This window comes from Cervus canadensis, chromosome 14 (assembly GCF_019320065.1).
Source record: "Cervus canadensis isolate Bull #8, Minnesota chromosome 14, ASM1932006v1, whole genome shotgun sequence".
Lineage (NCBI taxonomy): Eukaryota > Metazoa > Chordata > Mammalia > Artiodactyla > Cervidae > Cervus > Cervus canadensis.
The window spans coordinates 73,033,216-73,044,324 of record NC_057399.1 but is presented as its reverse complement, the minus strand read 5'-3'; the positions used below and the strand labels follow the sequence as shown (position 1 = coordinate 73,044,324).

The following is an 11,109-nucleotide window of genomic DNA, read 5'->3' as shown; positions in this document are numbered from 1 at the left end:
CCAGAGGAGGTCCAGAGACCAGGGAGACCCCTTCCATTCCAGCTAATCAAACTCAACCAGAGGAGGACCCAGAGCCCATGGATACCCCTGCCATTCAAGATAATCAGAACGAACCAGAGCAGGTCCCAGAGACCATGGAGACCCCTGCGACTCCACCTGGATCAGTGGAAAGCCAGCGACTTCGGGGCATAGCTAGACACCTCAGAAATGTGTGGGGTCTGGCCGCTGATTACTGGCCAAAAGTACAGGTGCTGAATATTATAGCAATTCATACACTAATAACACACACACAAAAAAAAAATCAAGCTGATGTGAAATAATGTTTGTCTTTGAGTTCTCTGAATATAGGGGGCAGAGAGGGCAGGGAAGGGATAAGTGTGTGAGGAGAAGGGAGATGGCTTCTGTGTAGTTGGAGATGGACCAAAAGGTCCAGGTTGAGAGGAAGTAGGGGGAAGAACTGGTTCCAGACTGAGCTTCACAGACACACTTCCCATGGGAGAAGAGGAAGAGAACTTGGAGTTTCACTGTGCGAGTGCAGAGATGGACACTTAGCTGGGGAGCTGTGTCATGAGGGGGGTGGGGGCAGTGCCATTTGTTGAAAAGTCATACAAAGGAGCTGTCCCATCAAAAGAATGGAATATTGCATTTGCAGCCACAAGGAAGGTAGAATATTGAATAAAATACCTCAGACAGAGATAGCCAGATACTGTATAATATCACTTATAGAAGGTAAACATACCTCATATTAGAGAATATGATAATAATGGAGGTGCCAAAATATAGAGAAGCATCTACTGGTTACCAGCACTGAGGGGAAGAGGGAGGGGCCATACAGTGGTGGGGGAGTGCGAGGCACTCAGTGATAGTCAGGTGGAAGTTGAGCTTAGGGATGCATTGTACAACATGGGGAATAGAGCCAGCACTTTGTCATAACTATAAATGGAAAGCAAGCTTTAAAAATTGTATAATCAGAAAGAAAAGGAAAGAAAGAGGGGGGAGGAAGGAGGGAAGAAAGAAGGAAAAGAAGGGCGTTTCTGTGGGTCAAAAAGTCAATACTGATTAGGTCCTTTTTATCAAAGGATTCTATTGTATTTTATTTTATATATTTCAATTGGTGTGTACTTACTTTAAAACATTGTGGTGATTTTTGCCATACATTTACATGAATCAGCCATGGGAGTACATGTATTCTCCATCCTGATTCCCCCTCACATGTTCCTCCCAATCAAATCCCTCTGGGTCAGGCCAGTGAACCAGTCCTGGGCACCCTGTCTTATGCATCAAACAGGCACTGGCTACCCTTTCACATATGATAATATACAGGTTTCAATGCTATTCTCTTAGATCATCCCACCATCGGCGTCTCCCACAGAGTCCAAAAGACTGTTCTGTAAATCTGTGTCACTTTTGCTGTCTCCTATATAGGGTTATCATCTCCATTTTCCTGAATTCAATACATATGTCTTGGTATAGTGTATTGGTGTTTTTCTTTCTGACCTACTTCAATCTGTATAATAGGCTCCAGTTTCATCCACCTCATTAGAATGGATTCACCTGTGTTCTTTTTTTTTTTTTTTTTACCTGTGTTCTTTTTAATGGGTGTGGAAGGCGCCGCGCGCCGGGCGGGCTGTCGGTCCGGTGGCATTTCCGGTGGTAGGGGAAGAGGGGCTGCGGGAGAAGGTGGGGGGCGGCGTGCAGAGTGCGGGTCTGGTGGGAAAGACGGCTCTCCTCCGCCTTCCCGCCCGCCCCTCCATCCTCGGCCGGGCGCCCCGCCACCCTTGCCCCGCGCCCGGTGGCGGCGTCTCCGGTGTCCCTCTTCCGCCCGACCTCCCCGCCAAGTTCCCTCGAGGTTGGGTCCGAGGGGTGGGGTGGGGTGGGGGGTGGTGGTGGGAGGTGCTCAGCGCGCCCCCACCCCACCGCAGGCGCCTTGCCCGCGGCGCCGGCCATGGCTGCCTTCCCCCAGCCGCAGACCGCACAGCGCGGATCCTCCGGTCGCGTCTTGCGGGCTGTGCGGTGTGACGGCTGGCGGCTCCCCGTCGCTGGGCCGCTTGCCTGCCCGCCGCGTTCCGCCGCTGGCCCTGGACCTGTTTGCCTCAGCCGGTCGTCGTCCGCTGCTCTGGGCCTGCCGCGCGGTCGCCAGACGCCTCCTCACGCCCTCCGAACCTCCGGGCTTGCTCCCGGCCACCCCTCCCCACGCCTCGCGCGGCTGTCTTGTCTCTCGCCCTCTCACCTCTGTCGTGTCCCTGCCCGCTTGGGGCCACGCTTCCCGTCCTCTCTGCCCTTGGTGGTGGAGGGAGGAGGGTGCCTGGACCGCGGGCGCGGGTAGGGGGCCCCGGTGGTTGAGGGGAGAGGACGGGGTCCTGGGGGAGCAGCCGTACCGGTGTAGGAGGTGGTGGGGGAGGGCTCTGCCCGTTTCGGGGGGTATGTGGGGGTGGTCTTTTGGCGTCGGCGGGGACCTCCGGGCGGCGGTCGACCGGCGCACTGGGGGCCCCCATGCGTCACGGGCCCGGCAGGGTCGAGGCCCGCGGGCGGGGACGCGGCGGCGGTGGTGGTGGTCGAAATCCGGCCGGTGGCCCGCAGGGCGTGCCTTGTGCCTCGCCCGCCTCCCCCTTTCCAGGTACCTAGCGAGGGGCTTCCCTGGTGGCTCAGATGGGAAAGCGTCTGCCTGCAGTGCGGGAGACCCAGGTTCGATCCCTGGCTTGGGAAGATCCCCTGGAGTAGGACTTGGCAATCCACTCCAGTATTTTTGCCTGTGAAATGCCATGGACAGAGGAACTTTGTGGGCTACAGTCCATGGGGGTCACAAAGAGTTGGACACGACTGAGCGACTGAGCAGGAGCACAGGATAAAGGTTGTTTTCAATGCTGAATTAGTCCCTCTAGAATGTGTGCTTCGTCGGACTTCACGGGCAGCTCAGGGGTTAAGACTCCATGCTTCCAATGCAGAGGGCGGGGCGCAGGTTTCGTCCTTGGTTGGGGAGCTAGGATCCAAAAGGTAAAAAATAAATAAATAAATAAATAAATAAAAGGAAGAATGTGTGCTTCCTAACATGTTTTTGTTAGTCTGCTGGACAAGTGGATGTTTGGGGCAGGTGGTACCTTGCTGAAAGCTGAGTGCTCTTCTGGCAAGGCCATCCAGATACAGATAGAAAATGGTAGAGCCGGTATTTGAACCTAGGAAACTGAATTCCAAAATCTCTTTTCTTAAGAGATTTCGTTGTGCTGTATTGAGGATATTTGTACTTTTTTGTGTTGCTACAAGTGTCACTGAAGTTTGTAACTGGAAATGAGATGCAATCTAGTGGACCACAGTCAGCACAGTACGTGTATGATGCTTAGACCGTTTAGGATAGAGGATGAAAGTCAAATATCTACACCCCCCCTCAGGGAGGAAGACTGCTCAGGTATGGTCATAGTGAGTCACGAGGGCTGTCATGAGCTGGAGAATATATACCTGCTTGTTGATGTGCTCAAGGGATCAACCATGTACAAACATGTCAGGGTTTTTGCCAACAGGCGCCAGAAATCTAGATTTTAATGTGAAGTGTCCACTTTCAAACAACGCCATGATGTTAATGACCTTGCTCTGTCCGTTAATGGTTAGATAGAATTCCAATATAATACAGGCTAGGTATCCCTTCAGGAATGCATCCACCCCCCACCCCCCCACCCCCAACACTCTGAGCTTAAAACAATTAAAGCTAACTTTTAGCTCATGCTACTTACTTGGTCAGTGTGGGTCAGCAGGGGTCTCTGCCCTTTCCTGTCTCAGAGACCCAGTCTGAGGGAGGCTTTATTTGCACAGACATTTTGCATAATAAGTACAGTAGCCAGGAGGGGAATGTGTGGCTTACACGCTGACCCTTGAAGCGTCTAACAGAAGTGACAGAGACACTTAGATGCATATTTCGCCGGCCAAAGATAGTCAGTGATCACACTTCCTTTCCAAGGGAGTGGGGAAGTGCAGTCCTCCATGGGCTGGATACTTATGAATATTCCTAATGGGCTACCACAGCTCCATCTACTCTGATTTTTCCAGGCAGAAATGTTGGAAGTTTTTGTAATGTAGAATTCAATTTTCAGAGATCTCTAAGAGAAGTTGACTCAAAAAATGATTTGTTTCTTGAAGGATTCAATTTGACTGATCTGGAAAATTCACACTTTGCTCCATCTGGAGTAAAGTCCCTTACTTAAACACTGACGTCTATGAACAGATTAGGAAATCATAGGCTGGATCTATGAAATAATCCTTCACAGAAGTGACGATTTACATATCAGTGTTTATTCCCCAAAGCACTGCTCATATAGCTTCACTTTTCATTTATGTTATCTCCTATCTTGTGTAACTTGTCTCATCAACTGCACTGCAAAATAGGAATCCCATCTGATTGATTTAGACTCTGTTATGCCTGGCTCCATAGACATTGGCTATGTGGATGTTAATTAATTGTATTGGTGTTTATCAATTAGTGATTTTTAAATCATCACAGCTAGCAATCTTGACTTCAGGAGAAGTCAGCGAACTTGAAAATACTTCTGGCAATTCTTCAAAAGTTGCTCATCGTTGATTATGATGCGATCTGAGGGCCAATATTCACTAGTCCCTCAATTTCAAGGGCAGTTTAGGCTTATCCCCTACGAATCACAAGGCGATCAGATATTTTCAGATATTATTTTTCTGTGATGTTTTCACATTTGTTTGTTTGTTTGTTTTGGACTGCAAGATTTGGATGAATTGTAAATTTAAAAATTAAGAAAGAAATGTCAGTGCTCAGGAAGCTATTTGATTGCCCAAGATCCTGCAAGGCTCTCAACACCCTTTACTTAAAACAAGCCCATCCTCGCTCCTAAAGCCACAGCCTTCCTGGATGACCAGATAAAGAGCAATCGTCATTCTCATGAAATGCCAAGTGCTCAGGGACTCGCACGTACGAGGGCCCAGGAACAGTATTTCTACAGTTTAATGGTGGAATTACTCCCCTTGGAGAAAGTTGCTTGAGCACAAGTTACTCACTGATTGAATCTCAACCACGCAAGTATGGTTCCAGGCTTTGCTGTCAGTTCCTTAGACTAGAAGCCTGCCGTCATTCTTTGCCTCTTGCTCATATTTCCCCTGTCTGTAATGAACTACTGAGCTGTGAAGTCATATCCACTAAAATCTTTCTCCGTTGCAGCTCCTTCTCTCCATCCCCACTGCCATCCTTGTTCAGGTCCTGAGATCGTATACCAGGACACCTACAACAGCCTTCTGATTTGCTCCCCACTCGATCTCCTCAAAAACGCCCTCTAACCCAAAGTAGTCTGGCTAAGGCACAAGCCGTAAAGCATCTTTTTCAGAGAGGGCAATGCCAACCCACTCTAGTACTCTTGCCTGGAAAATCCCATGGAGAGACTAGCCTGGTAGGTTGCAGTCCATGGGGTCGCTAAGAGTCGGACATGACTGAGCGACTTCACTTTCACTTTTCACCTTCCTGCGGTGGAGAAGGAAATGGCAACCCACTCCAGTGTTCTTGCCTGGAGAATCCCAGGGATGGGGGAGCCAGGTGGGCTGCCACCTGGGGGGTCGCACAGAGTCAGACATGACTGAAGTGACTTAGCAGCAGCAGTAGCAAGCATCTTTTAATTTCATGCCTGCAGTCACCATCTGCAGTGATTTCCGAGCCCCCCCAAAATAAAGTCTGCCACTGTTTCCACTGCTTGCCCATCTATTTGCCATGAAGTGATGAGGCCAGATACAATGATCTTCGTTTTCTGAATGTTGAGCTTTAAGGTAGCTTTTACACTCTCCGCTTTCCCTCTCGTCAAGAGGCTCTATAGTTCTTCTTCCCTTTCTGCCATAAGGGTGGTGTCATCTGCCTATCTGACGTTATTGATATTTCTCCTGGCAGTTTTGATTCCAGCTTGTGCTTCATCCAGCCCGGCATTTCTCACGATGTACTCTGCAAATAAGTTAAATAAGCAAGGTGACAATATGCAGCCTTGACAAACTCCTTTTCCTGTTTGGAACCAGTCTGTTGTTCCAGGTCCAGTTCTGTTTCTTCCTGAGGTGCATACATGTTTCTCAAGAGGCAGGTCAGGTGGGCTGGTATTCCCATCTCTTTCAGAATTTTCCCCAGTTTATTGTGATACCTACAGTCAAAGGCTTTGGCACAGTCAATAAAGCAGAAATAGGTGTTTCTCTGGTACTCTCTTGCTTTTTCCTTGATCCAGTGGATGTTGGCAATTTGATCTCTGGTTCCTCTGCCTTTTCTAAATCCAGCTTGAACATCTGGAAGCTCACAGCACATGTATTGTTGAAGCCTGGCTTGGAGAATTTTGAGCATTACTTTACTAGTGTGTGAGATGAGTGCAACTGTGCAGCAGTTTGAACATTCTTTGTCATTGCCTTTCTGTGGGACTGGAATGAAAACTGACCTAACAACCTAGATGTTTTCAATTGCATATGCTAAAAGAACCAGCTTTGCAGTTTCCAAGGGGGGGAAAGAAAAGTTTCATTTTAACCAATTTTCTCTGAAGTCCAAGGACTATCATGGCCACCCTGCGTCAAAAAGTCATCTTTCCTTTAGGTAGTCATAGTTGCATGCCTAAATTATAGACCAAACAGTACTCAAATTGACTGTGATATCAGGGGCAGATCAGCTGATAAAAAAGCTTGGATTGTCCCTCTGGAGGGAAGTGAGACCTTGGTCCCATCAGAAGAATATGAGGGGTTGAGAGAATTTGTAGGAGTGGGGAAAGCTTGGTCCATCCTACATGTACCATAATCTTAAACAATGGTTATTTACTTTACCGAAGTAAAAAAAAAAATATAAAAACAAAGATAAATCACTGAAAGGTAAAGAAATTAATAATCTGTGATTGAAAGCTGCATTCTAAGAAAAGTGTGTTCTCTTAACCTAGAGAGGAGACTAAATTCCAATCTGGTACCAGCTTACCAGATAACAAACAAACAAAGAAATTGTTTATGGGTAAGCTTAGAAAAGTCTTTTCCGTATATCTTGAAGTAGCAGTATTTTTGCAAATGCATCAGTGTGAAACCACAGAAGACATGTTGAAAATCTGATTACATTGAAGTTGACAAAGTAAATCTGGTCATTGCTGTGATTTGAAACACTTTAATATGATAACTCAAATTATAACTGACAGCATTTTATCAGAACATATCAGATTTTCATGAATGTCACATAACTTCTAGGATATCTATATTAGTAGCATCAACCATACAATATAACTTGAGAAGATTCAATCACTCCTTCTGACAACACTTCCCATGTAGTTTAACATGCCAAATGAACTCAGGTTGTTTAATAAATATCTCTCTTTGGGAGGTCTCAGGGGCCCTCTGAAGCATCCCAAAGTTAGCTAGAAGTCAGTTATTTAGGAATGTTTGTTCACAAATATCAAAAGGGTTTATGACAGTCAGGTAGGCTGTGAAAGAATACTTATCCACTTAGCCAAAGTTAACAAAAGATTTCAAGGTAAACCTAGGACGGATCATTTAAGAGGTAAAGAAACTTAAAATCCACTAGCAAAGGCAGTTCAACATCTCAAGAAACCTTGTACTAGGCACAAAACTCTTTTCTGGGGTTCCACTTTCCATAAAACCTCCTTATCCCATTCTGTACCCATTCCTTTGCTTCCCCCATCCTGAAACTGCCACCTGTAAGTCAGAACTACTTCTTTTTCCTTCGTCAAATGCGATTTCATTCCTCGTACCTTCTTTAATTACAAGTCATACATTTTTCCTTAAGCAACCGAGAACTGATATTGGCATTTTACAGATTGGTGAACATACTTATCAGTGATACTATGTAAAAAAGAAAAAAAAAAAAAGCTTTCTTACACTGCACATCTCAGCATGGCACCAGACACTATTCATGGATAGTCAAAATCTCTTTAGTTTCTGTGTAAGACGAAGGCCCTGTCAAGTGATGAATGTTTCAGAACCTTAATTTATGAAATGACCTAGCTATTCAATACACTGTCATCACTTAGTTTAGCACAACCATAGACATTCAGGTAGCCAAAATCTGGAGAAACTATTGTAAGTTCAGTTCAGTTCAGTTGCGTCTGACTCTTTGCGTCCCCATGGACTGCAGGCTGCCAGGCTTCCCTGTCCATCACCAACTCCCGGCGCTTGCTCAACCTCATGTCCATCGAGTCAGCGATGCCATCCAACCATCTTATCCTCTGTTGTCCCCTTCTCCTCTGCCTCCAATCGAGACTACTATAGACAGATATTTTAAAGTATAATTATTTTTAATAGCTTACCTAAAAGCTCATATCGCATTTCGAAGTTTTAGGAGTGTTTTTGGTTTGTTTTTAGAGGTACTTTCTTTGTTGACCAGTCTGTGAGAGAGATAACAATATAGCAATATTTAAGTTACAGTAAACCTAGGCACTGTGAAAAGTTTATGCTTAATGTTAATGACTCTTAAACATGTCTATATTAGAGAAGTGAAAAAAATAAAATACTAGATATTTACTATTGACTAGTTCCCAATTCACATGAATCCAAAATTCATTTAGGTCCATTTTTTTTTCTTGTATTTAGAGCTTTTTTTTCTTGTATTTAGAAATATTAGAGTATTTCTTTGCATTTCTTGAGGGCTTCCTTTTCTTTAGATTATTTAAATAAGAACTCACTCACAGCTTCAGCAATATTATCAAAAAACAGAAGACTCACACTGAGACATACAGAAATCCACACAGAGATCTTCTAGTTTTCCGCCTAAGATTGAAAATATTTCTTTGACTCCCCCTTTTTTGGGGGGAGGGGGGTGTTGAAGTTGTCATTTGCCCAAGGCTGAGGTCTCAGGCAAAGTGGGCATTGTTTTCTAAGGAAATGGTTCACTTCAAGATTTGCCCTAGGCAGGCCTTTGTAACAAGCTCTGTTTTTAATTGATATGCAAAAGAACCAGCTTTACAGTTTCCAAGAAAAAAAGGAGTTTTTTTTTTTTTTTGCTCCTCGTATTTTTCTCCCCTTTTCCTCCTCCTGGGATTTTTCACACTTTTCTTGCTCCTCGTATTTTCACACTTTTGATGCTCCTCTTATTTTCCCCACTTCTCTGCTCCTCGTATTTTTCTGTTTTTTTTTTTTTTTTGCTCCTCGTTTTTTTCTCCCCTTTTCCTGCTCCTGGGATTTTTCACACTTTTCATGCTCCTCGTATTTTTCACACCTTTTCATGCTCCTCGAATTTTTCGCACATTTTTATGCTCACCACATTTTTCCCACCCTTTCATGCTCCTCGATTTTTCACACCTTTTCATGCTCCTCGCATATTTCACACCTTATCATGCTCCTCGCATTTTCACCCTTTTCATGCTCCTCGAAAATTTCACACCTTTACATGCTCCTCACATTTTTCTCAGCTTTTCATGCTCCTAGAGTTTTTCACACCTTTTCATGCACCTCGTATTTTTTTTTTGCTCCTCGCATTTTTCACACCTTTTCATGCTCCTTGCATTTTTCACACCTTTTCATGCTCCTCGCATTTTTCACACCTTTTCATGCTCCTCGTCGTTTTTTTTTTTTGCTCGTCGCATTTTTCACACCTTTTCATGCTGCTCGCATTTTTCACACCTTTTCATGCTCCTCGCATTTTTCACACCTTTTCATGCTCCTCGCATTTTTCACACCTTTTCATGCTCCTCGTATTTTTCACACCTTTTCATGCTCCTCGCAATTTTCACACCTTTTCATGCTCCTCGCGTTTTTCTTTTCTTTTTTTTTTTGCTCCTCGCATTTTTCACACCTTTTCATGCTCCTCGCATTTTTCACACCTTTTCATGCTCATCGCATTTTTCACATCTTTTCATGCTCCTCGCATTTTTCACACCTTTTCATGCTCCTCGCATTTTTCACACCTTTTCATGCTCCTCGTGTTTTTCTTTTTCCTTTTTTTTTCTTGCTCCTCGTATTCTTCTCCCCTCTTTCTTCACCTGGGGTTTTTCACACTTTTCTTGCTCCTCGTATTTTTCTTTTTCTTTTTTGCTCCTCGTATTCTTCTCCCATTTTTCTTCGCCTCGGGTTTTTCACATTTTTCTTGCTCCTCGTATTGCCACACTTTTGATCCTCCTCTTATCTTCCCCCCTTGTCTGCTCCTCGTATTTTTCTTTTTCTTTCTTTTTTTTGCTCCTCGAATTCTTCTCCCCTTTTTCTTCGCCTCGGGTTTTTCACACTTTTCTTGCTCCTCGTATTGCCACACTTTTGATCCTCCTCTTATTTTCCCCCCTTGTCTGCTCCTCGTATTTTTCTTTTTCTTTTTTTTTTTTCATTCCTCGTATTCTTCTCCCGTTTTACTTCCCCTCGGGTTTTTCACACTTTTCTTGCTCCTCGTATTGCCACACTTTTGATCCTCCTCTTATTATCCCCCCTTGTCTGCTCCTCGTATTTTTCTTTTTCTTTTTTTTTTTTGCTCCTCGTATTCTTCTCCCCTTTTTCTTCGCCTCGGGTTTTTCACACTTTTCTTGCTCCTCGTTTTGCCACACTTTTGATCCTCCTCTTTTTTTCCCCCCTTGTCTGCTCCTCGTATTTTTCTTTTTTTTTGCTCCTCGTATTCTTCTCCCCTTTTTCTTCTCCTCGTGTTTTTCCCGCTTTTCTTGCTCCTCGTATTTCCACACTTTTGATCCTCCTCTTATTTTCCCCCCTTGTCTGCTCCTCGTATTTTTCTTTTTCTTTTTTTTTCTTGCTCCTCATATTCTTCTCCCCTTTTTCTTCACCTCGGGTTTTTCACACTTTTCTTGCTCCTCGTATTGCCACACTTTTGAACCTCCTCTTATTTTCCCCCCTTGTCTGCTCCTCGTATTTTTCTTTTTCTTTTTTTTTTCGCTCCTCGTATTCTTCTCCCCTTTTTCTTCGCCTCGGGTTTTTCACACTTTTCTTGCTCCTCGTATTGCCACACATTTGATCCTCCTCTTATTTTCCCCCCTTGTCTGCTCCTCGTATTTTTCTTTTTCTTTTTTTTCTTGCTCCTCGTATTCTTCTCCCGTTTTTCTTCACCTGGGGTTTTTCACACTTTTCTTGCTCCTCGTATTCCCACACTTTTGATCCTCCTCTTATTTTCCCCGCTTTTCTGCTCTTCGTATTTTTCTTTTTCTTTTTTTTTTT

General features: G+C 44.6%; 1 non-coding gene across 1 annotated transcript; it reads left to right on the top strand.

Moving 5' to 3' along the window:
- The first annotated feature begins 2,634 nt into the window (after positions 1-2,634).
- On the top strand, positions 2,635-2,706 carry TRNAC-GCA. Its single transcript has one exon. It is a non-coding gene; the product is annotated as a tRNA-Cys (tRNA).
- Positions 2,707-11,109: the final 8,403 nt, after the last annotated feature.